The sequence below is a fragment of the Alligator sinensis genome, unplaced genomic scaffold (genome assembly GCF_000455745.1).
Source record: "Alligator sinensis unplaced genomic scaffold, ASM45574v1 scaffold366_1, whole genome shotgun sequence".
Lineage (NCBI taxonomy): Eukaryota > Metazoa > Chordata > Crocodylia > Alligatoridae > Alligator > Alligator sinensis.
Window position 1 is genome coordinate 998 of NW_005841851.1, and position 12,518 is coordinate 13,515.

General features: G+C 47.6%; 1 non-coding gene across 1 annotated transcript; it reads right to left on the reverse strand.

Moving 5' to 3' along the window:
• Positions 1-7,063: 7,063 nt before the first annotated feature.
• On the reverse strand, positions 7,064-7,221 carry LOC112551424. The gene has a single exon (XR_003095720.1). It is a non-coding gene; the product is annotated as a U1 spliceosomal RNA (small nuclear RNA).
• Between the last annotated feature and the right edge of the window lie 5,297 nt (positions 7,222-12,518).

The following is a 12,518-nucleotide window of genomic DNA, read 5'->3' on the forward strand; positions in this document are numbered from 1 at the left end:
TTAAATAGCAGCTCTTAAAGGGCCCGATTCCACAGATGGTTTTCAGGGCAGGTTCCTGTTGTTGTCAAGAGGAGTTTTGCTAAAGTCAATTAGGGTCAAGTCCAAATCAAAGCTAAGGTTGTAGAAGGATAGGAAAGCAAAAACACCTAAAACAGTCCTACCGATCTGGGTGCTGAGACTTAGAGCTGTGAGTTGACATGCAGAAGAACCACAGCTGGATGAAAAGCACAACGTAATAAAGTAGTATTCCAACAGTATATGGCTGATTGGATTAGCTGTAACTAGAGCAGACATTTCAGTACTTTCCGGCTGGAAATAGCACATTTCGGTTCCAGGGCCAAGCTCTGCTCTCACTTACATTGGCATACAGTCAGAGTAACTCCATTATAATCACCCAAGTTATTCTGGCTTTCCACCTGTGTATCCCATAGCAGAATAGGGTCCCTGTGCGTCTGGCTGTTGGGTACCAGAGTTTTTCTCAGACTTTCCCCTCTGAGTGCTGTCAGGGATTCCCAACACCATTCACATTAGGGCCTCAACCTTACTATGTGCTTTGTGTGGTGTCCATTCATTTCAGTGTGCTTCCACACAGAGCCCATTGCAGGATCAGAGCTGGGTATGATTATACACTGGAGCTGTTGCTGGGGATAGCATTGCGGAGAGAGTTAGACTAGAAACCCATTTTCTCTGTATTTCAATTAAACTAGCCCCCAGGGCAAATCCTCTCCCAACCCACTCTTATTGTATTTGTAAAGCCACATTTGGGTTTCTGAAATGATGTTTGGTTCTTGTAGTATATATTTCATGGCATTTTAATTATAGCTATTTGAACCATCCTAACTGATGTTACTTGGTGCAGTCAATGGAGTTAACATGTGGCAGAACATGACCTGTTACCTGACCTAGAGCCTGATCATCAGACTCCGTAAATCAGCATGGTGCCACAGACAACACCAATTTACACCAGTCAGAGATTGGCCAGTGCTGCCTACCTCAGGGGTGGCCACCCTGTAGCACGTGTGTCATAAGTGGCATAGGCAGTCTCTGTGTGCAACACATGGCAGATTGAGCAGGGAACCGAAAGCAGAGAAGCAAATAGGGCAGGCAGCACAGGACAGGGAGCAGAAAGCAGAGCAGCAGATTGGGCAGAAAGGAGTGTAGAGAGCGGAGCAGCAGACCAGGGAGGGAAAGGAGACTGGAGGGGCATTCAGGGAGGGCATGGGCTTAATTTGTGGCACACCTGCCAAAAAGGTTGGCCCTACCTCACAAAATTACCCTATCGTCACTAATTGGTCCTTCTCTCAACAGTGGATCCAAGCACTGAATGGTCCATGGAAAATGCCCTTTTGTCTTTTCCTAACAGATGGTCCCTGTTGATTAGCAGAAACAGGAACATGGACAGGGAAAGCTTGAGTTTGGGGGCCTTGATACACCTTTTGCTGTAAGCCGCACAAATGCTAATCGGCTTAGCGTTGTTCGGCTTAGTGGAGCAGTCGCATCTGAAGGCTAAAAACCATCCTTGACTGTCCTTTACCTGCACAGCTGTGACTTGCCACGAGAGGCTTCGTGAGCAGGAGCAGGACTAGGAGCTGCGCATGGGCCCAGGTAGAGGCAGTACCCCATAATGTTCCCATAATGTTCCTTGTGTTTTTCTGTGATTAAAAACTCTTTGGGCCCCCTAAATTGGAGCCCCTTTCAACCTGGGGAGTAAAAGCTGGTTGAAGTATCCCTGGCAACCCCAGGTGACACCAGGACCCAATGCACGCAGGTGACCACATGGGAAGCACTGCGGCCACCAAGCACTCCAGGGCTGTGGCGCTGCCTCTGCCCTGAGGGAGCAGCGAGCTGGTGTTTCAGGGCACTGCAGCCCTGAAACACCCGGTGGCTGCAGTGCCTCCCACCACCACCCAGACCAGCTCGTTGCTCCTGCAGGGCAGAACCAGCCCTGGAGCATCCTGGGATACTGGAAGACTTCAACTCGGGTGGAATAGCTGTGGGCAGTAGCCACACCTTAATGGAATAGGAGAACGGTTATGCGGATCAGAGATAATCCTGCCCTGAAGTAGCGTAACTTTGAGCAGAATAATGAGTGCTTTAAACCACATAAAGGTGTTAACATGCAGCCAGTCCAGGGGTTAAGAGCTCCAGCAGCCACCTAAAATGACCACGTAACAAGGCCTGGCTGTGCTGAGCGTGTGCTGTGGCTTGATCCCCAAAACTGTCAACACTAAAAATCATAAAAAGCAATGAGGGCAGAAGGAGCAAAACTTCCTGATGGCTTTGGCAAGCCTGTGTCCCATCAGGTATCAGTGCAGCTGGTCAGTCACAGAGCTGGGCGAGTTTCCAGGGGAGGCCGTTTCAGACTCTTATATGCAAGGCCTATACAAACTAACCAAAACCACAGGCAATGGCAGTTGTGGCAGCACTGGACAGGAAGCCAGGAACATCTGGCCCTCAACTTCCTTTAAGGAGATTTGGGGCTTTTTTCTTGGCTTGCGTTGTTGTTCAGTAGGACTGGGAGGCAGACAGGGTTTGAAACCACATGCCTAGTGGTGCCAGAGAAGCCAGACAGCAAGGTTAAGCCAACCACTGCTCTTCCTTTACAAAGTCAGCACTCAGAAAGGGCAGGCAGCTCCTGACATGAACTTGTTGAGGGGCCACTCTTAATTGTCCCTTTTCCTTCTCCATATCTAAAGCAGGTTTCTTTTTTAATGCTTCCTTGTTGCTCTCCTGCTAGCACAGCAATGGCACCATTGATGAGATGCTCAGGAAGGTGCCAATCCGAGATGCCCCCTAGCCAGAATATTCTGTCGGGGCTTCTGGTTGTCGCTGCTGCCTCTGGTTTTTTGTTTCCTGACTAAGGGAGCTGTGATTTATTTATTGCTTTATCATTTGTTTTGCCTGTATTTTAGGGGAAAATGTTTTAGTGAAGGAGCTATTAGAAAGAACCAAAACCTTGTACACACAGAACTTCATAAATAAAGCTTGTAGCTTGGGGCTCCAATTCATACCCACACAGAAGGCTAATGCAGTAACTACAATACCTGGCTCTTTTATAGTGCTTTTCATCAGTAAAACTTAAAGTACCTTACCAAGAAACCCAGACAGTTAGAGAACTGAGCACAGGGAGATGAAGTGACTTGCCCAAGGTCATTCAGTTGAGCGAGAAATAAAGCCCAGGATTCCTAAATACCAGTCAGGTGCTCTCCCCACTAAAAGACACTGCCAATTTATTTGAGTGTGGCCTTTACGTGATGCATATATGTTTGTACTGTCCCCCTTCTACAGGAAGCCATTTCACCCTAGATGAATAAAAGGAAAGTGTGCCAGATGTTTGCAGATTCTTTTAAGAAAAGGCTCACAAACCAAATATTGTCACAAGTCAGCTCAAGTTATTATGGAAATCATTCCCAAAGGACATAGACACATGTCAGTATGAGGGTTCGATGCATGGGTTAAAATTGTGGAGAATTATTTAGGATTACAGGAATTGCCGTATCAACTTTGGACCAGTAACTCTTCTACCCTGGTACCCTGGCTCTGACTTCAGATACTTCAAAAGAAAGCCAAAACCATCCCCAGCCTTGCCAAGCTCCAAAATGGATAATAATCCAAAATTTCTCTCTAGGTCTAAGCCATGCTCTTTGGAACAGTTTCATTACCCATCCTACCCTGCAAGCTTTACTCCCTCTTACTTTAAAATGGCCTGAAGTGAATACACTTATCAGAACAACTTAATTTTTCACAGCGTGACAGAGATGGATGTTTTTAAGCATATTCACTATTGCCCTCTGCTGACTAGAATCCAACATTCCCAGTGAATCATAGTCCATATAGTGCCAACAGGTAGAGCAGACCTACACCCCTGTAACAGCTAGAGCTACATTTAGCTCAGGCAGTGGAGGCTTGCCCATGTGGAGGGGGTGGATTGGTGTACTGTTCCTAGCAGGGCTTTGAATTCCACGTGGCCGTGGAATGTAGCCTGGTGGCAAAATTGTTCTTTGCAAGCTTTCAGGCACAAACACCTTTCTTCAGACATGGGGACAGTCCATTGGTGTTTTGCGTGCTCTCCTGGGTGGAATAGAAGCCCAAATGCAAAGTGCAGGTCTGTGAAAATGCAAATGCTTGGCAGTGAGGATCAGGGGGAATGGGAGACAGTAGGTGTGAGACAGGTAGGTGGGGTGGGGGAAAGGGAAGAATGTATCCCCCCCCCCCACCTACCTGTCTCACACCTACTGTCTCCCCTTCCTTCTGATCCTCATTACCACGCATTTGCATCTTTGCCGACCTGCATTTGGACTTCTATTCCGCCCTGGAGAGCATGCAAAACACCAACAGACTCTCCCTATATCTGAAGAAAGGTATTTGTGCCTGAAAGCTTGCAAAGCTTTGGGGGCTGGACTTGATGATCTTCCAAGGTCCCTTCCAGCCCTAAGGTCTATGCAATCTATGAAAGAACAATTTTTCCAACTATTTAGTTGGTCCAATAAAAGAGATCACATTTACCCAAAGAACCTTGTCTGCCTATGTCCTTTGACCAACACAGCTACAACCAGCACCCTGAAACCTGGTGGCAGAGATGTGCAGTAGGTATCCAGGGACCATGACTCCCAGTCATCTGTTCCAAATGCTGCGCAATTCTCCTCTCTCTAAAATTCAAAATTACGGTAAAAGGGCACTATGCCCTTTACCAACCATGCGCACCCTAAACATACCCAAAACATCTTGCCTCATCTTTTGCAAGAACCTGTTAAAGGTAGTTCCCTATGCCATTCTCAGGGACGTGCTGGTTCTCATGTAAAACCTGAGGCAGTGGCTTCTCTGAGAACAATTTACTCTGTGGCTGTTCTCAAGTCCCAGCCTGGAGCTAGGACAGGGATCTTTTCCAGGATCGTTCTGTATAAATCCTACCTCTCAATCCAAACCCAGTAAATTACAAGTGTTGATAATCCACCTTTCTAGTCTGCTCAGCATGAAGTCCCCAGCCCACAGTAGCAGGATGCAAATGGGTCCCACTGGGAAGGGATGTTGGGGGCACGGTTAATTGTTATGTGTCCGTCTCTCCCAGCTGGAGAAGAGAATGGCAACAGGAAACTGAAAGAAAGAGAACTCAGAGAGAAAGCGTTAATACCCATTGTACAGACACCTCTAGGAAGGGAGGAGATAGCGAGACAGACAAAGGGTGGGAAGTGTAGTTTCCTGACTGAAGAACTTTGGCTGACACATTCACTCTGAGTAAGATACAGACTCAATGACCCCAGTCTGCCGTCTATTTATAATCTCACCGGCAATGACTCTCTTATCACAAGGCCGTGGTCAGTGTCTGTACAGCAGACAGGGGTCGGAAAACAAGTGAGCAGTGTCACTTTTCACCTCGGGGTAACCAAATTACCCAGAACCCAGCAAATTACCCAGTACCCTTCTCTTCACTCCAATAAAACATGTATGCTCCAAATGAAACCTCCCAAAGATCTCTGCGCTTCACACTGTGAGAATCCGGGCAACGGAGTATAAAGTGGAATGGCTGTTTCAAAACAGACATAGGTCCTGTAACTCCACCTCTTTGAGAGGAGGCTCCCTATTAAATGGGAGGTTGCAGCTTGTAGAAGAGAGGTAGATAACAGATGTATGATCTGTTCTGTTTTGTCTGAGGAGCTACGTGAACAGCAGCACTTCTAAAATGCCTGGCTACATAGATGGATTATGTGTAAGATAATACTAGTCCAACGCAGTCACGTGGGACTGAACTGCTCTGAGTGTGCTAGTAAAAGGAAATGTAAGTGGGGCAGTGAATTCAGCTTTTGTGTCATAATCTAAATAGCACAGATCAGGGTACTTCAGTATAGTGGGACTAGCTCTGGAATTCTAGTAAAACACCCAATTCATACAAATATAGCACAGGGAACTTTAATTTGATCAAGTCTGTTCAGCATAGTACACAGGGTTAGTTCCTTCCTTGGTGATCATAAACATTGCATGGAGTTGTTGCATTCTACCCTAGAGGTGCATAACCCTTATCTTAGCCTGACGAAGGGTTTTTGAACCCGAAAGCTTGCTTAATAAATATTCTCCAACTATTTGGGTTGGTCTAATAAAAGATATCAAATTCACCCAAGGAACCTTGTAACCCTTATCTTCTCACTTAAGGTGTCATGGGGGGGGGAGGGTATGAGGTTAATGCAATGCACTGGAAGTCCTTTGCTGAGAACAAATTTTATTGGTCCTGCAGAACCTGGGAAATATGCTACATATTCCTAAGCGCCATAAACTGGCACTGTAGCCATTAACTATTTCATATATGTAGATCTAGGGCACTCTTCTAACAGTGAGATTATGTGAAGGGGTAGAGAAGCTGATGCTAATGGAGCTGAAAGATTCTGGAGAGAATATATGGTAATCCAATAGCAGAGCCAGTAAGACAGTAGTACTATCACTGGGCATGACTACACGAGACACTACTGAACAACAGCAACGAGTTACTGTGCAGTAGCTCGTTGCTACTGTGCTGTAGCGTTGGGGGCACTAACCGTGACACAAAGCAACTGCACAGTAGTGATGAGCTACTGTGCAGTAGTTCATTGCTACTGCACAGTAGCAGCAGAAAAAAACCCATGCAGGGACAGTACTGCGCAGTAATGCTGGTTGCTGCACAGTCATTTAGTACTGGGTTATGCAAGTACTAAATGACTGCCTAATAACAACTGCACAGTCCGCTGCTTGCGTAGACATGGCCACTGAGAATGATCTGGGCCAGGAGAGGGATTAGAGTTTCAAGTGTGGTTATTATCTAAGCTAGTCCTCAGCCAAGAACTGGCTTTTTTTTGGCTTAAGCCTGAACTAGTTCTGAATTCCAAATTGACTGAGTCAATCTCAATCATTCAACTCCGCATGGCTCTGCCACTGGGCAAGTCTCCTCCCTCCCAGCTCCATCCATCTGGGACTTTGGATACTCCCCAAATCCATGGCAGGCATCCTATATGCAAACCCCAAGCCCAAAGGTGTTGGAGTTCAGATGCCCCTAGTCACATTTGCTCCTAGCCAAAAGGCCAAAGGAGCAAGCCAGGGGGAAAGTGCAAATGTAGTTCCCCATTACCACAAAATTGTGTAGTGACATTTCCCACATTTGGGAAACTCGCAGGGGTCAGTCAGCCTATCCAGAGTGCAATGGGCAGGCCTCCTCCTGACAGAAGACTTATATACAATGAAGAGAAACCAGAGTATCAGCCAAGAACTAGCCAGTAGCCACCAGTTCTCTGACACACAATAGGAGTCTGAGCTGTTGACTCCTGTATGTGTTGCAAGGCCTGGACCAGTAGCAGTTAACAGAGATTTTTCTTTAGCTCAACTTGCAGGGCACTGTAGCTTTTGGAACAGGAGGATCTATGTCAGAGCCTTGCTGTTGCCTGCAAGTTCTAGGCAGGCAGGATGTAAAAAATCAGTGAGAACCGTGAAGCTTGCCATAACACGGCTTTGATACGCTGCCAGTCAGGACAGCCTTGCAGCCTGAAGTCTAAATTTCCTGGCTTTTCTCAGTTTCAGTTCTGACACGGCCCACCCCCTTCTCTGTGTTAATTAAGCAGGCAAGTAAAAAGCCTAATCTTCTTAAATTAAACAACTGCTGTTGGTTAGATTGGTGGAAAAAACTACGCATGCGCACTGGTTGGTTGATTCTGCAAAGAGGTGGAGGTTCCAACTGGCAGCTGCAAAACCATGGAGCTGCTAGGACTATTTCCACCCAGCAAGGAATGACTACAGACTGGGTTTGGTCTGTTCTGCATTTGATGCAATGTTTACTTCATGGATGATGTGATTCCACCAGCACAGCTGGAATCTTAGAAGAAGGACTGAGCTGCTATGTAACACAGAGACAGCGGTAATGCCGTTCATTGTTCCAGCATCCCAGAGCAAATTTAACTCTTTGGAGTTTGACTGTGGGGATCATGTTCTGGCTGCCAGGTACCCTTCAGCCTATATCTCCGTTTAGCTCCAAAATGCTTCTCTTGCATGAAGCTGAGGTCTAAGCTAGAGATGGGTGAACTTGTTCCTGACTGATGACCGTCTCCTGTCATTGTTGCATTGGTTGGAAAGCTGGATGCTTTGCACTTGACTTGGGTGAAGACTGGGAAAGGGTTGGAGAAAAGGTGCTCCACTGTGGCATAGAGGATGAGGATACGGTAGGGGAGTCACCTGGAATTAGAAGGTGAAAATGGAGCTGAGAGGAGGCTGGGATGGAAAAGCAACACAGAGAGAATGTGAAAATTGAAGCACCCCTGAAGTTCTCACATGCTCTCTGTGTTGCTTTTCCATCCCAACCTCCTCTCAGCTCCATTTTCACCTCCTAATTCCAGGTGACTCCCCTACTGTATTCTCATCCCACCTGCCACAATGGAGCACCTTCTCTCCAACCAAGAGAAGGAGGGCGACAATCAGGTGGAGAGAGAAACAAGTGCAGAGAAATGGGTTGAAAAGAGCGGGGAAACGATGACATCTCTTTAGTCTTGGTAGGTGTCCATCTGTGCCAGGTTGAGGTGCTGAGGGTGTGGGGGTGCAAAGTTCTTCCATCCCTAACATGTAGCACGGGTTTTAATTTAGCTAGGTTTGGTGAACATTTTATTGGAGTCTCTCTCAGGTGTAGGAGGAGGAAACACAGGTTAAATTATAAGAAGGAGAAAAGCTAATCAGTTTGGACCAGTGCTGCACACCCAAAGTGATCAGGAGGGGACCATGGCTTCATGCTCCATCATTCCCAGCTCTAATGGGGTGTGCATGCATCTCTTCCCTCCCAGGTCCTGGGTCTGTTGCTGTGGGAGGGGAGAGCACTTTTAGTCTTAAGAGAAATGGCTCGTTTGTGTGGCAGCAGCATGACTCAAAAATGCCTTGGAAGCCACAGAAAGGGTGGTGACATCATTGGGCAAGTGCATCACCACGGTGATCTCGGTGGGCTCATAACAAATCCAGCAACAATAATTTTCAAATGAAGAGAATGCAAATGATCCAGATCATCAATTGTGAACACCAGGGACTGCCAGAGCGGGGGCGGGGAAAGCATGCAGAGATTAGTCAAAGCCGGCTCTCTGTGGTTTAGTCGGCAGCCACCAGCAATGGCTTTAGGTAGGCCACACTGCCCTGCATTACAGATGCTGGGCGTGCAAGCCACCATCTGGCTCAGGTGCTGGTGAGATGGCTTCTGAGCCAGGGTTGCTCATCACAGCCTCAGAGATAGCTGGATAAGAGGCAACACAGCATGAGGTGGAAGGTGTTAACCCAGGCAGGAGGAAGCTGGATCGACTCTCCTTGATTTACGTGGATAATGATGAGGAAAGCCCCAGCACAGCTGCAGTGGGAGCTGAATGGAGGCTCCTGTATAACTTCCCATAGTCTCCCATCAACCTTGGTGCCGTGGGCTTGCTACAGGGTTCAGAGTCCTTTTAGAAGTGGGGTCTGCTCTGGGGAACCCATGAAGCTGTGGGTGATTTTTATTTCATTGTAGCCAAACAGTGATATAGTGACAAATCACTGAGAGTGGGGGGAGAAGAGAGATTCCTGAGTCCTCTTGGTTCCAGTTTCAATTGGACCCTTAAATCCATTCCCCAGCAGCAAAAAAACAAGTGACAAGTCGACGACCATTGGAGCAATGAGCACAAGCCACAGCCCCCAGTATCCAGGCCACCTTCACGTGTACCTGGGGTCCAGTCATTTCTCCCCCCGTTTCCTCCAGATGCCCACGTGTAGGTCTCCTCAGCCCAAGTAGGCAAGGGCCGTACCAGAGGAGGAAGCCAAGTGCTGGTTGTATGGACTTGTGGACACCTGAGACCTGAAAGGAGGTAACAGAGACCTTCAGAGTAACAAATGAAGGCCAGGAGGTTCAGATATGGTAAGCAGACTGGACCTGGGCTTTCCCAGGGTAGGAACTTTGATAATTAACAAGGATCACACTTCAAAATGCAATCTGATCATCTCTACAGTAGAGGCACAGCTCTACTAGCTTGGATACTGAACTACAGTCTCCTCTGGACTCCTTCAGTTCCTGTAGCACCCGCTTTTTCTCTACATATCATACAATCCCACTATCACAAGAGTGCTCCAGAGCTGTATATAGGTCACTAGTTAGTAGCTCAGGCAGTAATATGGGGATAAGCAGCAGAGCTTTTGGGTTCTGCAGGATAAATGAACCTTGTTGTTGTGCACAATGATGCCTTCCTTGGCACAGCTCTTTGTCTCAGGCTTGATGCTTAATGCTGTGCATCACCTCCTGCCATGAGCAGCCTCACTGTAATCTTTCCATCTTGCCTGGACATACAGCTTCCTCCTTAAGGGTCTTGTCTCTCAGCTAGTCCCTCTTTGAACAAGTTCTGACTTCAGCATCTGCTCGACACAAAGCTGCATCGTGTTGTGTCCCTACTTTCCCAGTTACTGAGATTCTTTTAGTGGCCATTAGCCCCTTAGCTTGACTTCTCTTTCTGGCCCCAGTCATCTGACAGTCTTTTTCCTAATTCTTTCCATGCTTGTGGAGAGTTAAGAGTGTATCAGAAAGCAGTGGCTTGCTCCGATTAAAGAACACAGGTGCCCTCGGTTTTACCCGTTTATGCAAGTCCCCATTCGGAGTAAACACATATGAGTTGCCGTCAGACTTCCCAGACCCCTTTGCGTTGAACTGTCCAACTGGTATTGAGGTCAACGAGGGAGCGAGGTATTAGCAGGTGTTCATTACTCTGGGTTTCCAGAGAAAGCTTGGGAAGACTGATGCCCAAGCCATGGGGAAAGGGATGAACCAGAGCCAACTGTCTGGCTGGAAACTTTGTGCAATGGACACCTGGAGGGAGGCTGCTGCCACTTTTCCATCACATCCTCTGTGTCACTTTCCTTAACCCTCTGCATCCCGCCTTCGGACTGTCCTCTGCTCTCAGTGGGTGGCAGGCGTCCAGTGGCAGCAGCTTCTCAGGAGTTAAAGCACCCGGCTCAGTGGTTCCTTCAGACACCAAGGTCTTCCACACGGTCTTTTCACTGCTGTCAGGCAAGAAAACAATTACAAGGAAAGAGAATGCCAAGTCTGATTTTCAAAGGTCCTGAGCTTCTGCAGCTTCCATTGACTTCACTTGCAAATATTGGGTGTGCTCAGCACTGCTGAAATTAGAACAGTACCCAACCAGCACCCTGCCAGGGCCAGACATGACTTGCAAATGGAGCTCTTCACACGCCCTACCCTGGCACTTAAGGTAGAGGGTGTCTCCCTCAGCAGCTGCATGTGGGTGTAGGATTGGGGGCCAAGTGGAAGAGCATGGTATTTCTGAGGTCACTGTTCAACTAAAGGAGATGTTGCGAAATACCCCAAACAAAATACCTAGGATTTGGTTTTCTTTTTTTCTTTAAATCAAGTTTGCTCCCATATTGAAATTAATATTTCAAAAGTTGCCATTAGAAGATGGTTGGTTCTTGCTGGAAGCTCTTTGCCTTTGCAGTTATCTTGCAGAAGCGGACTGGCCAAGTTCGCCAACGACACCAAACTGGGGTAAAGCATCCACACCTGAAGACAGGAGAGTGATCCAGGTTGATCTTGACAGGATCATGAAATGGGTGGACGAGAACCTGATGGTGTTCAACACCGAAAAATGCAAGGTTCTCCACCTTGGGAGGAAAAACCTGCAGCATGCTTATAGGCTCGGCAGTGCTATGCTGGCTATAGTCCCTTTCATTACAGATGAAAGGGACTTGGGGGTCATGATTGACCACAAGATGAACAGGAGCCTGCAATGCGATGCTGCGGCTAAGAAAGCAAACAGAACACTGGCTTGCATCCCTAGATGCTTCTCAAGCAAATCCCGGGACGTTATTCTCCCCTTGTACTCGGCCTTGGTGAGGCCGCAGCTGGAGTACTGCGTCCAGTTTTGGGCTCCACAATTCAAAAAGGATGTGGAGAAGCTTGAGAGAGTCCAGAAAAGAGCCACGTGCATGATCAGAGGTCAGGAAAACAGACCTTATGATGAGAGGCTGAGAGACATGGGGCTCTTCAGCCTGGAAAAGCGCAGGCTCGGGGGGATGTGGTGGCCACCTATAAGTTTATCGGGGTGCTCACCAGGATCTGGGAGAACATCTGTTCACCAGAGCGCCCCAAGGGATGACAAGATCAAACGGTCACAAACTTCTCCACGACCGATTTAGTCTGGACATAAGGAAGAACTTCTTTACTGTCCGAGCCCCCAAGGTCTGGAATAGACTGCCACCGGTTCAAGCACCCACTTTGAATACCTTCAAGAGACCCTGATGTTTATCTTGCTGGGATCCTATGATCCCAGCTGACTTCCTGCCCCTGGGGCAGGGGGCTGGACTCGATGATCCTCTGGGGTCCCTTCCAGCCCGAATGTCTATGAAATCTATGAAATCTTCCCTCAGGAGACCTAAATTCTGTACCCTGCTGTACCAGAGACTTCCAGTGTGACCTTGGGCAAATTACTATGTCTCTCTGTGCCTCAGTTTCCTGTCTTTAGATGGGATGACATTACAGTGCCCCTCTGCTCAGG